The 14357-nt window shown below is 38.9% G+C and overlaps 1 pseudogene; it reads right to left on the bottom strand.

The window, feature by feature from the left end:
- Positions 1 to 12872: 12872 nt before the first annotated feature.
- On the bottom strand, positions 12873 to 13653 carry LOC110294853 (eukaryotic translation initiation factor 6 pseudogene; annotated as a pseudogene).
- Positions 13654 to 14357: the final 704 nt, after the last annotated feature.

Here is a 14357-nt window from a genome sequence, read left to right as displayed (position 1 = left end):
CCCTCTTTATTTCTGTACCTTTCTCCCCTATGATCACTACCTGTCAACTGGATGTTTGCTCCACCCATTAATCTATAGATGGCTTTATTTAATCCTGCTTACAATAAACATTAAGCTTTTAGATGAAGGATATATGCTAGGGCTGAGGGACAAGAGAACTAAAGACAGTCTTTTCCCCAGCAAACAGCATTATGTCAGCATTCACAGTGTGTTCAAATGCATGAAAGTATTCATTTAGGAGTGTTTAATACATAATTATTAGAACCAACCACTTTGCTAGGAATCATAGAGTGATTTTGATATTAAAGGTAGGTTCAGACCCTGTGCTTGTAGGGATCATAAGATAATTGAATGACCAATTTTTTACTAGTGAGTATAAATAAGTTCAGCATTATGAAAGAAGGCAACAGATATAGGTTATTCAGGGTCAAAATCAGGAAGACAAGGAAACTGAAGAGCATTGTACACAGATACACAAAATAACATGTGTGAAAGTTAACATCGCAATCCCAAGAAAATCCAAAGCAAAATTTTGAGGCAACTCAAAAACAATACAGAGTTTAATAATTTTAATATATGATACAATAATTGATCTGAAACTAAGGACAGAACAGATTATAAGGTATTCTATAGTTAAGCCATGCTCCTTTAGAAATCTAATATTCTATGACTTGATTTGATGTGAATTTATATACAGTTGGAATCTTTTGTTATACGGATGAACCGAAAGACAAAAGACAGAACTGCTCAAAATATATGAAGTGAAAAATGCAAATAATATTGTACGTGTTTTAAAAAAAGTGCATCAGCCAGTCGAGATGTAAGAGAGGGAGTAATAGTAATTCATTCAGTACATAACATTACTGAAAGCTCAATCTCTATAGAATGTCTAGTGATCAAACACCACTCTTTATTGGAGCTGTCAGCAAAGAACAAGTGGATATTTAATAATCTGTTTCAGATTGACTTACCCACAAAGAAGTCTGTATAGACCAGTTGTGGGCATCAAGTATGAGTAAGGCTAATGAATACAACAGAACACATTCATTTATTAAAGTGTACTTGAGTCTTAGAGTTCCCTGAAGTATCAGGTTTGAGACCATTAACTTTTCTTATGGAAGTTATGGCCTAGTCAAAATGATAATATATATGCAAAATTAACTATAAATCCAATTAGGAGGACTTACCATGTCTTACGGGATGTCCTCTGAATCAGTTCATAGGTCAATGGATCCTGAACAGACTGCCTCACCTCTAATATATTAAGGAGAATCACCGTGTTTCTCAGTCTGAGTCTTAGGGAAAAATTTAAGTGCAGTGTGCAGCATAAAACAAGGATTTGGGGATAAGATAATGGGTCTCTTCTCAATACAGAATTTGCTCAAACAAGCCTTTCAAACAGAATTATTTTAATTCCAGAGTAAAAGTCATAATGCCAACTATTTCAAAATGACATTTAGAAGAGTTAATAATATAATGGTAATAAAACACCGCATGCTAGCAGTCACAGGATAGTGACATGCTGTAAGTTGACCTCAACAGATGGGCTCTACTTCAGAGGTAGTGATTGTCAGAAGTACATGAGGATGGGGAAGTACAACGGGGAGGTAAAGAAAGGTATGAATCACAAAAGAGCCCAGATTACCTCACTATTAGTGGCTGCATTTGTATTAATTATACCTGGTCATCTGGAGATGTGTATCTTTGAGACAGGAATACTTTTAATAGCAGTATGAATATCCGGATGATAGCAATTTTCTGAATGTCCAGAGCTGATAACTAACTGGAAACTTCCTCAGTATATGAAGAACATATTTTGAAATCCTAGCAAGGATCATGGAGGTTTGTACATAAATCATTAAATAATTTAATGTATTTAATATTTTATTACATTTCTTCCCCAGTGCTTACATTGTCTCTGTCTTTATCTCTCTGTCTCTGTTTCTCTCTGCATTTCCGTTTCTATCTCTGTCTCTCTCTCTTTGTGTATATGTGGGTATGTTTTATGTGGTTATGTACATGTGTTATGTGCAAGGGTGGAGTTCAGAGAAATATTTACAGAAGTAGATTCTTCTAACTCATGGACTCAGCAGACTGGCAGCAAACACTTATACCCACTGAGCCAAGTTGCCAAACTTAGTTCCCATTTTAATAGCAGATATAAATATTTTGTCCTCAATTTGCATAAATTTCATTCACCTAAGTTTTGAAATGCTCCTAGAGATGTATTTTGAACAAGTTTTATCAATAGTAGCTTTGTCAGTAATAGTGACATTCAAACAAATGAAGCTAACATTAATTCATTCAGAATTATGCCAAGGCATGCAATCTAAAGATGTAATAAGTGTGATTAAAATTTTAACTCTAAGTTTGTTCACCAAAGTGTTATATAGTGAAACTAAAAAAGGAAATGTTCGCTTTTAAGAAGTAGTGATCCAATAGAACTATTAATGGATACATTGGAACATATTTATAGAAGAGATAATGAAATAATATCAGGTCCATCTGTAAACCCAGCATTAAAGAAATTTGAGTTTAACCCCCCCCCACTTAAAAAATTAAGAAAATGTATAAAAAATAACAGAAAATTATGTTAATGAATGCTTATTAAAAATCTATATATCATGATATAAATTGCAATTTGTGTGAGGAGAGGTATGTGATAAAGTTTCTATGCATAGTACTTTTTATACACCCACAAAAATACCCTAGTATTGTCTACTTATGAAAACAAAGCTCTTTTCATTACTAAGCACTTACTTTATTTTTTTTGTCTCACAGTTTCATACTTTCATCTCATCATTTCTGCACCCAGTCTCTTTTTTTCTCTTACTCTCAATGAAAATCTCCTTCCAAATTTATTGCTTCTTCCCCTCCTACTTTCATATATTCATCTTTGCATGTGAGCCTTATGTTTGTTAGACCTAGTGGGAAAACCCCCACCCCATTCCCGATTCGGTGTGCACCCAAAAAATCACGAAGGACCATCTCTTGCTGTAATTACATGAGGACATTTAATTACGGAGCTCTGGACCGGCATGCATCCCACACAGGAGATAATGAATGTTGGCCCCGGGACTTGAAAACTAGGGGGTTTTATGGGGTAAGGGGCTTAGGGGTGTGGAATTCAGCATAGCGACACACTGTTGGCTTATTCAAACATTAACAGAAAGCAGGACTTTGTTCCTGTGGGCTGGGGGCTTATCTTTGTTCACATAGCAACCAGTTGATGTATGACTTTACACGGCACCAAGGGGCAATAGACAGAGGGGAGGTTCTGGACAGATGGTGTTGACTTAGATAATATAGCCCTGCTGGTCGTTGCATACCTTTTTAGCTTTACAGTCAAGATGTTCTTAGGAATGCCTTAACAACAGCCTTGCCCTGGCATGCCTGGGGGCTGTTCTGCTTTGTTCTCAGTCCCAGGCCGGGGCAGTGGGCTCTTAAACAACTCACAAGTTACAATATTTCATCTTCCTTCAATGTTCAGTTACTAATTGTGCAAGGCAAGGGTGCATGCATGTGGAGGTGAGGGGATAATTGGTACAGAGCAGAGTCTGTTTTTGCTGTATGGGTTTTCTTACTAGATATTTTCCTTATATACAATTCAAATGTTATCCCCTTTCCTGGTTTCCCCTCCAAACACCCCCTATCCACTCCCTGCTCCCCTACTCAGCAACCCACCCATTCATGCTTCCTGGCCCTGACATTCCCCTACCCTGGGACATCAGACTTCACAGAACCAAGGGACAAGACCATCCTCTGCTACATATGAAGCTGGAGCCATGAGTCCCATGTGTATACTTTGGTTGCTGGTTTAGTCCCGGAGCTCTGAGAGTACTGATTGGTTCATATGGCTGTTCCTCCTATGGGACTGCAAACCCCTTCAGCATCTTAGGTACCTTCCTTAGCTTCTCCGTTGGGGACCCTGTGCTCAGGCCAATGGATGGCTAAGAGCATCCACCTCTGTATTTGCTCTGAAGAGGCAGCTATATCAGACTCCTGTCAGCAAGCACTTGTTGACATCCACAGTAGTGTCTTGGTTTGGTGACTGGATATGTGATGGATCCCCAGGTGAGGCAGTCACTGGATGGCCTTTCCTTCAGTTTCTGATCCACACTTTGTCACTCTAACTCTTTCCATGGATTTTTTTGTTTCCCCTTCTAAGAAGAATGGAAGCATCCACACTTTAGTCTTCCTTCTTCTTGAGTTTAATGTTGTCTGTGAATTATATCTTGGGTATTCCAAGCTTCTGGGCTAATATCCACTTATCAGTGAGTGCATACTATGTGTGTTCTTTTGTGATTGGGTTACCTCACTCAGGATTATATTTTCTAGTTCCATCCATTTACCTAAGAATTTCATGAATTTATTGTTTTTAGTACCTGAGTAGTATTCCATTGTGTAAATGTACCACATTTTCTGTATTCCTCTGCTAAGGGATAGCTGGGTTCTTTCTGGCTTCTGGCTATTACAAATAAGGCTACTATGAACATAATCGAGCATGTATCCTTATTACATGTTGGAGCATATTCTGGGTATATGCCCAGGAGTGGTATTGCTGGGTACTCAGGTAATATTATGTACAATTTTCTGAGGAACCCACAACTGATTTCCAAAGTGATTGTGCTAGCTTGCAATCCCACCAGGAACGAAGGAGTGTTCCTCTTTCTGCACATCCTCGCCAGAATCTGCTCTCACCTGAGTTTTTTATCTTAGCCATTCTGACTGGTGTGAGGTGGAATCTCAGGATTGTTTTGATTTGCATTTCCCTGATGACTAATGATGCTTAACATTTTTAAGGTGCATCTTACCCATTCAGTATTCCTTAGTTGAGAATTCTTTATTTAGTTCTGTACCCCATTTTTAAAAGGTTTACTTGGTTCTCTAGAGTCTAACTTTTTGATTTCTTTGTATATTTTTGGATATTAGACCTCTCTCAGATATAGGAGAGGTAAAGATCCTTTCCCAATCTGTTGGTTGATGTTTTATCCTAGTGTCCTTTGCAATTTTATGATGTGTCATTTGTAAATACTTGATATTAGAGCAAAAGATATTGGTGTTCTGTTCAGGGAATTTTCCTCTGTGCCCATTTGCTCATGGATCTTCCCTACATTATTTTCTATTATTTTCAGCGTATCTGGTTTTATGTGGAGGTCTTTGATCCACTTGGACTTGAACTTTGTACAAGGAGATATGAATGGATCTACTTGCATTCTTATACATGCTATCTGCCAGTTGAACCGGCACCATTTCTTGAAAATGCTGTCTTTTTCCCACTGGATGATTTTAGCTCCTTTGTTCAAGTGACCATCTATGTGTGGGTTCATTTCTGGGACTTCAATTCTATTCCATTGAATTACTCCATTCCTGCCTGTCATTTTACCAATACCATGCAGTTTTTTTCTTTTTTCTTTTTTCTTTTTTCGTTTTTTATTAGATATTTTCTTCATTTGCATTTCCAATGCTATCCCAAAAGTCCCCCATAACCCCCTAATCCCGTACCCACCCACTCTCACTTCTTGGCCCTGGCATTCCTCTGTACTGAGGCATATAAAATTTGCAAGACTAATGGGCCTCTCTTTCCAATGATGGCCAACTAGGCCATCTTCTAATACATATGCAGCTAGAGACACGAGCTCTGGGGGTACTGGTTAGTTCACATTTTTGTTCCACCTATAGGGTTGCAAACCCCTTTAGCTCCTTGGGTACTTTCTCTAACTCCAACATGGGGGCCCTATGATCCATCCAATAGCTGACAGTGAGCACCCACTTCTGTGTTTGCTAGTTCCCGGCATAGCCTCACAAGAGACAGCTATATCTGGGTCCTTTCAGCAAAATCTTGGTAGTGTATACAATGGTGTCAGCATTTGGAGGCTGATTATGGGATGGATCCCCAGGTATGCAGTCTCTAGATGGTCCATCCTTTCCTCTCAGCTCCAAATTTTGTCTCTTTAACTCCTTCCATGGGTGTTTTGTTCCCAATTCTAAGAAGGAGCAAAGTGTCCACACTTTGGTCTTCATTCTTCTTGAGTTTCATGTGTTTTACAGATTGTATCTTGTATCTTGGGTATGCTATGTTTCTGGACTAATATTCACTTATCAGTGAGTACGTATCATATGAGTTCTTTGTGATTGGGTTACCTCACTCAGGATAATGCCCTCCAGGTCCATTCATTTGCCTAGGAATTTCATAAATTGATTCTTTTTAATAGCTGAGTAGTATTCCATTGTGTAAATGTACCACATTTTCTGTGTCCACTCCTCTGTTGAGGTACATCTGGGAACTTTCCAGCTACTGGCTATTATAAATAAGGCTGCTATGAACATTGTGGATCATGTGTCCTTCTGACCAGTTGGAACATCTTCTGGATATATACCCAGAAGAGGTATTGCTGGATCCTCTGGTAGTACTATGTCCAATTTTCTGAGGAACCACCAGACTGATTTCCAGAGTGGTTGTACAAGCTTGCAATCCCACCAACAATGGAGGAGTGTTCCTCTTTCTCCACATCCTAGCCAGGATCTACTGTGACCTGAGTTTTTGATCTTAGCCATTCTGACTGGTGTGAGGTGGAATCTCAGGGTTGTTTTGATTTACATTTCCCTGATGATTAAGGATGCTGAACATTTTTTCAGGTGCTTCTCAGCCATTCGATATTCCTCAGGTGAGAATTCTCTGTTTAGTTCTGAGCACCATATTTTAGTGGCGTTATTTGATTTTCTGGGGTCCAGCTTCTTGAACTCTTTGTATATATTGGATATTAGTCCCCTATCTTATTAAAGATTGGTAAAGATCCTTTCCCAATCTGTTTGTGGCCTTTTTGTCTTATTAATGGTGTCTTTTGCCTTACAGAAGTTTTGCAATTTTATGAGGGCCCATTTCTCTATTCTCGATCATACAGCACAAGCCATTGCTGTTCTATTCAGGAATTTTTCCCCTGTGCCCATATCTTCGAGGCTTTCCCCCACTTTCTCCTCTATAAGTTTCACTGTCTCTGGTTTTATGTGCAGTTCCTTGATCTACTTAGATTTGACCTTAGTACAAGGAGATAGAAATGGATCAATTTGCATTCTTCTGCATGATAACTGCCAGTTGTGCCAGCACCATTTGTTGAAAATGCTGTCTTTTTTTCCACTGGATGGTTTTAGCTCCCTTGTCAAAGATCAAGTGACCATAGGTGTGTGGGTTCATTTCTGGGTCTTCAATTCTATTCCATTGGTCTACTTTTCTGTTGCTATGCCAGTACCATGCAGATTTTATCACAATTGCTCTGTAGTATAGCTTTAGGTCAAGCATGATGATTTAACCAGAGGTTCTTTTATCCTTGAGAAGATTTTTTTGCTATCCTAGGTTTTTTGTTATTCCAGATGAATTTTCAGATTGCCCTTTCTAATTTGTTGAAGAATTGATTTGGAATTTTTTAAAATATTTTTTATTATGTATTTTCCTCAATTACATTTCCAATGCTATACCAAAAGTCCCCCATACCCTCCCCCCAATTCCCTACCCACCCATTCCCATTTTTTTGGCCCTGGCATTCCCTGTACTGGGGCATATAAAATTTGTGTGTCCAGTGGACCTCTCTTTCCAGTGATGGCCGACTAGGCCATGTTTTGATACATTTCCAGCTAGAGTCAAGAGCTCCTGGGTACTGATTAGTTCATAATGTTGTTCCACCTATAGGGTTGCAGATCCCTTTAGCTTCTTGGGTACTTTCTCTAGCTCCTCCATTGGGAGCCCTGTGATCCATTCAATAGCTGACTGTGAGCATCCACTTCTGTGTTTGCTGGGCCCCAGCATAGTCTCATAAGAGACAGCTATATCTGGGTCCTTTCAGCAAAATCTTGCTAGTGTATGCAATGATGTCAGCGTTTGGAAGCTGATTATGGGATGGATCCCTGGATATGGCAGTCTCTAGATGGTCCATCCTTTCGTCACAGCTCCAAACTTTGTCCCTGTAAATCCTTCCATGTATATTTTGTTCCCAATTCTAAGAATGGGCACATGCATTGAATCTGTAGATAGCTTTTGGCAAGATAGCTGTTTTTAAAATGTTGATCCTGCCAATCCATGAGCATGGGAGAACTTTCCATCTGCTGAGATTTTCTTTAATTTCTTTCTTCAGAGTCTTGAAGTTCTTATCATACAGATCTTTTACTTCCTTAAGGAGAGTCATGCCAAGGTGTTTTTATATCATTTGTGACTATTGAGAAGGGTGTTGTTTCCCTAATTTCTCTCTCAGCCTATTTATCATTTGTGTAGAGAAAGGCAATTGACTTGTTTGAGTTAATTTTATATCCGGCTACTTCACTGAAGCTGTTTATCATGCTTAGGAGTTCTCTGGTGGAATTTTTAGGGAAACTTATATATACTATTATATCATCTGCAAAAAGTGATATTTTGACTTTTTCCTTTCCAATTTGTATCCCCTTGATCTCCTTTTGTTGTCTAATTGCTCTGGCTAGGACTTCAAGTACTATGTTGCATAGGTATGGAGAAAGTGGGCAGCCTTGTGTAGTCCCTGATTTTAGTGGGATTGCTTCCAGCTTCTCTCCACTTACTTTAATGTTGGCTAGTGGTTTGCTGTAGATTGCTTTTATCATGTTTAGGTATGGGCCTTGAATTCTTGATCTTTCCAAGACTTTTATCATTTATTGGATTTTGTCAAATGCTTTCTGCGCATCTAACAAAATAATCATGTGTTTCTTGTCTTTGAGTTTGTTTACATAATGGATTACGTGGATGGATTTCCATATATTAAACCATCCCTGCATCCCTGGAATGAAACCTACTTGTTCAGGATGGATGATTGTTTTGATGTGTTCTTGGATTCGGTTAGCAAGAACTTTATTGAGGATTTTTGCATCGATATTCATAAGGGAAATTGGTCTGAAGTTCTCTATCTTTGTTGTATCTTTCTGTGGTTTAAGTATCAGAGTTATTGTATCTTCATAGAATGAGTTGGGTAGAGTACCTTCTACTTCTATTTTGTGGAATCGTTTGTGAAGAACTGGAATTAGATCTTCTTTGAAAGTCTGATAGAACTCTGGACTAAACCCATCTGGTCCTGGGCTTTTTTTTGGTTGGGAGACTATTAATGACTGCTTCTATTTCTTTAGGGGATATAGGACTTTTTAGATCATTAACCTTATCCTGATTTAACTTTGGTACCTGGTATCTGTCTAGAAATTTGTCCATTTCATCCAGTTTTTCCCAGTGTTTTTGAGTATAGCCTTTTGTAGAAGGATATGATGGTGTTTTGGATTTCTTCAGGATCTGTTGTTATGTATCCCTTTTCATTTCTGATTTTGTTAATTAGGATGCTGTCCCTGTGCACTCTAGTGAGTCTGGCTAAGGGTTTATCTAACTTGTTGATTTTCTCAAAGAACCAGGTCCTTTTTAGGTTGATTCTTTGAATAGTTCTTGTTTCCACTTGGTTGACTTCACCCCTGAGTTTGATTATTTCCTGCTGTCTACTCCTCTTGCTAAGTTTTGTACTAGAGATTTTAGGTGTGTTGTCAAGCTGCTAGTGTGTGCTCTCTCTAGTTTCTTTTTGGAGGCACTCAGAGCTATGAGTTTTCCTCTTAGAAATGCTTTCATTGTGTCCCATAAGTTTGGGTATGTTGTGGCTTCATTTTCATTGAACTCTAAAAAGTCTTTAATTTCTTTCTTTATTCCTTGCTTGACCAAGGTATCATTGAGAAGAGTGTTGTTCAGTTTCCACATGAATGTTGGCTTTCTATTATTTATGTTTTTATTGAAGATCAGCCTTAATCCATGGTGATCTGATAGGATGCATGGGACAATTTCAATATTTTTGTATCTGTTGAGGCCTGTTTTGTGACCAAGTATATGGTCAATTTTGGAGAAAGTCCCGTGAGGTGCTGAGAAGAAGGTATATCCTTTTGTTTTAGGATAAAATGTTCTGTAGATATCTGTCAGATCCATTTGTTTCATAACTTCTGTTAGTTTCACTGTGTCCCTGTTTATTTTCTGTTTCCATGATCTGTCCATTGGTGAAAGTGGTGTGTTGAAGTCTCCCACTATTATTGTGTGAGGTGCAATGTGTGCTTTGAACTTTACTAAAATTTCTTTAATAAATGTGGCTGCCCTTGTATTTGGAGCATAGATATTCAGAATTGGTAGGTCCTTCCTCTTGTAGGATTTTACCTTTGATGAATATGAAGTGCCCCTCCATGTCTTTTTTGATGACTTTGGGTTGGAAGTCAATCTTATTAGATATTAGACGGACCCATATCTTCAGCCTCATATGTAGCAGAAAATGGCTTTTTGGACATCAATTCTGGTTCTCGGAAGGCTAAATGTCCCAGTGTAGGAGAATGCCAGTGCAGAAATGCAGGAATGGATGGGTCAGTGAACACCTTCATAGTAGCAGGGGGGGAGAGGGGATGTGATAGGAGATTTCCACAGGTGAAAACTGGAAAGGAGATAACATTTGCAATGTAAATAAATAAAATATCCCCCCTACAAAAATGTTCCCCTCACTGCTAGTTTTTACCTGAAAAAAATGTCTTCGTGAACATGATCTTTTATTGAGAACACATATTGTTATTTTTGGGTCAAGGCTAAAATAATAATATTTACCAGTTTTTGCTTATCCACAAATACAGAAGCATCAATATATTGATTATTGTATTGCTATTACTATTTAAATTAGGTCAACATATCAGAATATCTTCTTTTTATCTTGAATTAGTAATATTAAATAAATCATATAATATATATTCTTACATTTTCTCAAAATAATATGAATTGCAGAAATTTAGAGTAGCATAAGTGTTAGTAAAATAATCATTTTAAAACCAACAGAAGTATTGTTTCAGTAAGCAATATTCTTATTTGTATGTGCTTAGGTTAATAGCTTAATATAAAAAATATTTTTCCCAGGCTGAACTCAGACTTGTGATCTTCCTGCCTCTGCTGCCTTTAGCAAATCCTACTGGTGTGTGCCACCACAAGAGGTGACAGGAGCCCATTATAGCTGTCCCCTGAAAGACTCTTCCAAAGCGGGACCAATATAGATGCAGATGTACACAGCCAAACATTGGACTGAGAGCAGGGACCCCAATGGGGAAGCTATGGTAAAAACTGAAGGAGTTGAAGGGGTTTGTAACCTTGTAAGAAGAACAACAATATCAACCAACCAGACCCTCAAAGCTCACAGGGAGTAAACCATCAACCACAGAATACACAGGGGTGCCCATGGTGTCAGATGGATATTTAGCAGAGGATCCCCTTAACTTGCATCATTGGGAAGGGGGCCCATTGGACCTGTGGAGGCTTGATGACCCAGGATAGGGGAACACTAGGGAGGTGAGGCAGGTGTCGGTGGGCAGGTAGGGGAATACCCTTATAAAGTAGGGGTAGGAGGAGGGGATAGTGGGCTTGTAGAGGGGAAACTAGGAAGGGAGATATCATTTGAATGTAAATAAATAACCAACAAAAAATGAACAAAAATTTGCCTTTCTTTCTAGATTTAATAATTTCTCATAATTTTAAAAGGTAGTATGGTGAATTAATGTGACAATAGTTGATCTTGTAACTAACATGAATCATTAAATAGAGGAATCAAGCCAAGTCGTTTAAACATTCTTAAAAATGTTAATCACTTGATTATGGTTTTGTTCACCTAGTTACTTCACTGAAACGTTATACTTCTGTAAAATGTCTGTAAAAGAGATCACAAATACTCTTTCTGCCAAAAATAAAATAAAATAAAATAAAACAGTTTTATTAAGATAAGATTTTATTTTCAGTATGTATAAGTAACAGAGAAAAGTTCAGGAAAGACACACATTTTTAGGATTCTACTGTGATAAATATTAGATTTCTTTAACAAATATATGCTGATTGCTATATGTATGCATATATCTGTAAATATGTTCATATGCCAATGACAAAGTTCTTTTAAATGTGCAATATGTATAAAATTGAAAAATCATTGTCAATGAAACAATGAATAGTCCACATATTGTATAGGATGAGACATGAACATAATGCTTATATAAAAGAATTTTATAGTGAGAAATTAAAACTATTATAAAATATTTAAGTACATCAATTTATAATTAAATCATTATAAAATGATTGTGCCTTATAAGTAAAAAAAAAAAATAGAAAAAAATCAATAAAATGTTTCCTAATGATATTCTGCTGTCCTCATAGATTGGTCTCTAGCCCAGTCATCATGAGAAAGGCTTTCTCTGGCAGCTGATAGGAGCAGATGAACAGACCCACAGCCCAACCTTAGGCAGAGAGTGAGCCCAAATTCAAGAACTCCACCTAGTTCCTCCACTTGGAGCTAGACAGGTGACAAAGAATTATAGGAGCCAGAGGTATCAAGGAGACCAGGATAATGTGGCCTACAGACTCTAAATGGGACTCAGTTGGGACAACAGAAACATAAACAGCAGTTGTAGAGAATGCAGAGGTATGTCTTAGGTCCTCTTCATAGCTGTTATGATTGTTAGAATTAAAGTATGTGAGGAGCAGGTGCGGCCGCCGCCCCAAGATGGCACTCAGGATGGCTGCCAGGTCTTATGACCTGTGCCTGATTTCCTCATTACCTCAGACTTATCCACATCCCAGCTGGCTGCACTGTGCAGATGTTGCCTGAGGTGTTGTCACTTGCTGTGAACCAATGGACTGCCTTTACGTGACTGGGGTGATTGGGAGGAGTCAGTAGGGTATTTAAGGCACATCCTGGGGTTGTTAGGCTGATTCCCGTGAATAAACCTGCTTGAAGAAGGACAACGTGGTGTTGTGTCTTTCCTGCTGGTGAGGGTGGATGCGACAAAAGTATTGTAGAATAAAAAATAAAAGTGAGCCAAAATCCAGAGGCAGGAACTCACACGGCAGCATGGGCAGTGACTAATGTGAGGCTGTCAATGAGGGAATCCCACATGCTGGTGGCAATGGTACTTGATTTGGCTTCATTCAGCTTGAAGATGCTCTTCACCACCGACAGCTCTGTGCTGGTTGTGTCCAGACCACAGAAAACACACCAATCGTTCACCACCATCCCAGCAGCAATCACCTCACTCCCTAGGTTCACAGTGCCTGCCACAAGGGGGACCTGAAGAAGGGAGGACAACTCATCCTGGTCCTCGATAGAAGTTTTAGGGTGCACCAGACCTCCTTGATTACTGAAGATACAGTAGCTTCCTACTAGCGCCTAGTCAGCAACTGTCTGTCTGAAGACTTCCACCTTGAGGACATCAGCCAGGATCTCTTCTGTCTCCCTGTCCAAGTCTGGGTGGACCAAGGCCACATAGTTATTGCAGGTGGTAACATTGCCAAGGGCTGAGGGCCGCTCCTCCACCAGCCATATCTGCACCGAGTCAGGCAGGCTGTTGCAGATGTGCTGCAGCTCCTGGTCGGTCATGTTGTTGGGTACCAGGAGCCTATGACTGTTCCCCACACACATGTGCCAGATGATTTGGCAGCCGGGGATGGATGCGTTCACCACGGAGATGGTATCAGAAAGCTCACCCTCAAACACACTAGAAGTTCTCTGGTCCTCAGATGGTCAACAGGCAGTAGGTGTTTGTGAGTTTGGCAAAGGTCGGGAATGTGAAGATAAAAGTGATTGGGTTAATGGGTGAGAAGCCTACAGATATTTGGAGCATTGGCCCACTCACCCATGGAATAACCAGAGTCTTATTCTTAATAATTTTTAATCATATAGAAGAGGATAAAAAATGTCTCTTGCAATGCTTTAGGAGATGAGATGAATTCTTATTTATTTCTAGAGAAATAGTGAGGTAATTTTTTTACAGCAACCGAAAATGGAAGTAGGAAAGGCAAACAACATACAATTTTTCAAAATTACACAAAAAACAGGAAATTAATGGGTACAGAGCTTGCCAGTCACATATAGTCAGAGAAATCAGTTCCCTTTTATTCTGAGACAGCGTTTAAAGTTTTTAAGTCTGCCTGCACACATTAAGTGCTTGTCTTCTCTTGAAATGCTCAGCTGCAGTGTTTGAGCTGGGCTGCCCTCTCATCAAGCTAAGTAAAGGGGAGAGATGGAGCAATAGCAGTTCCTGCATCATTAAGAGCAATGAAGAATAACCAGTACTATGATGTGCAAAGATTATGCCATACGTTTAACATGGGCATACTCAGTATTCATATTTATAAAGCGAAAAGGCACCTGTTCATTACAGACTCTATTTCTAGATACAGTAAATGTCTTTATCTACCGAAAGCAGAGAAAACTACCGTGATGGAGCATGCTGCGTGTCAGCTTCACAGGATCTATTATCACCTTGGAGACAATTTCTAGATTTGTTATGTGGGAGTTTATACAGTGGGATAACCAAGGTCTAAA

Source organism: Mus caroli, unplaced genomic scaffold (assembly GCF_978045245.1).
Source record: "Mus caroli unplaced genomic scaffold, Mus_caroli_1 scaffold_4, whole genome shotgun sequence".
In the NCBI taxonomy this organism is placed as follows: Eukaryota; Metazoa; Chordata; class Mammalia; order Rodentia; family Muridae; genus Mus; species Mus caroli.
This window is presented reverse-complemented; position numbering and strand designations above follow the sequence as displayed.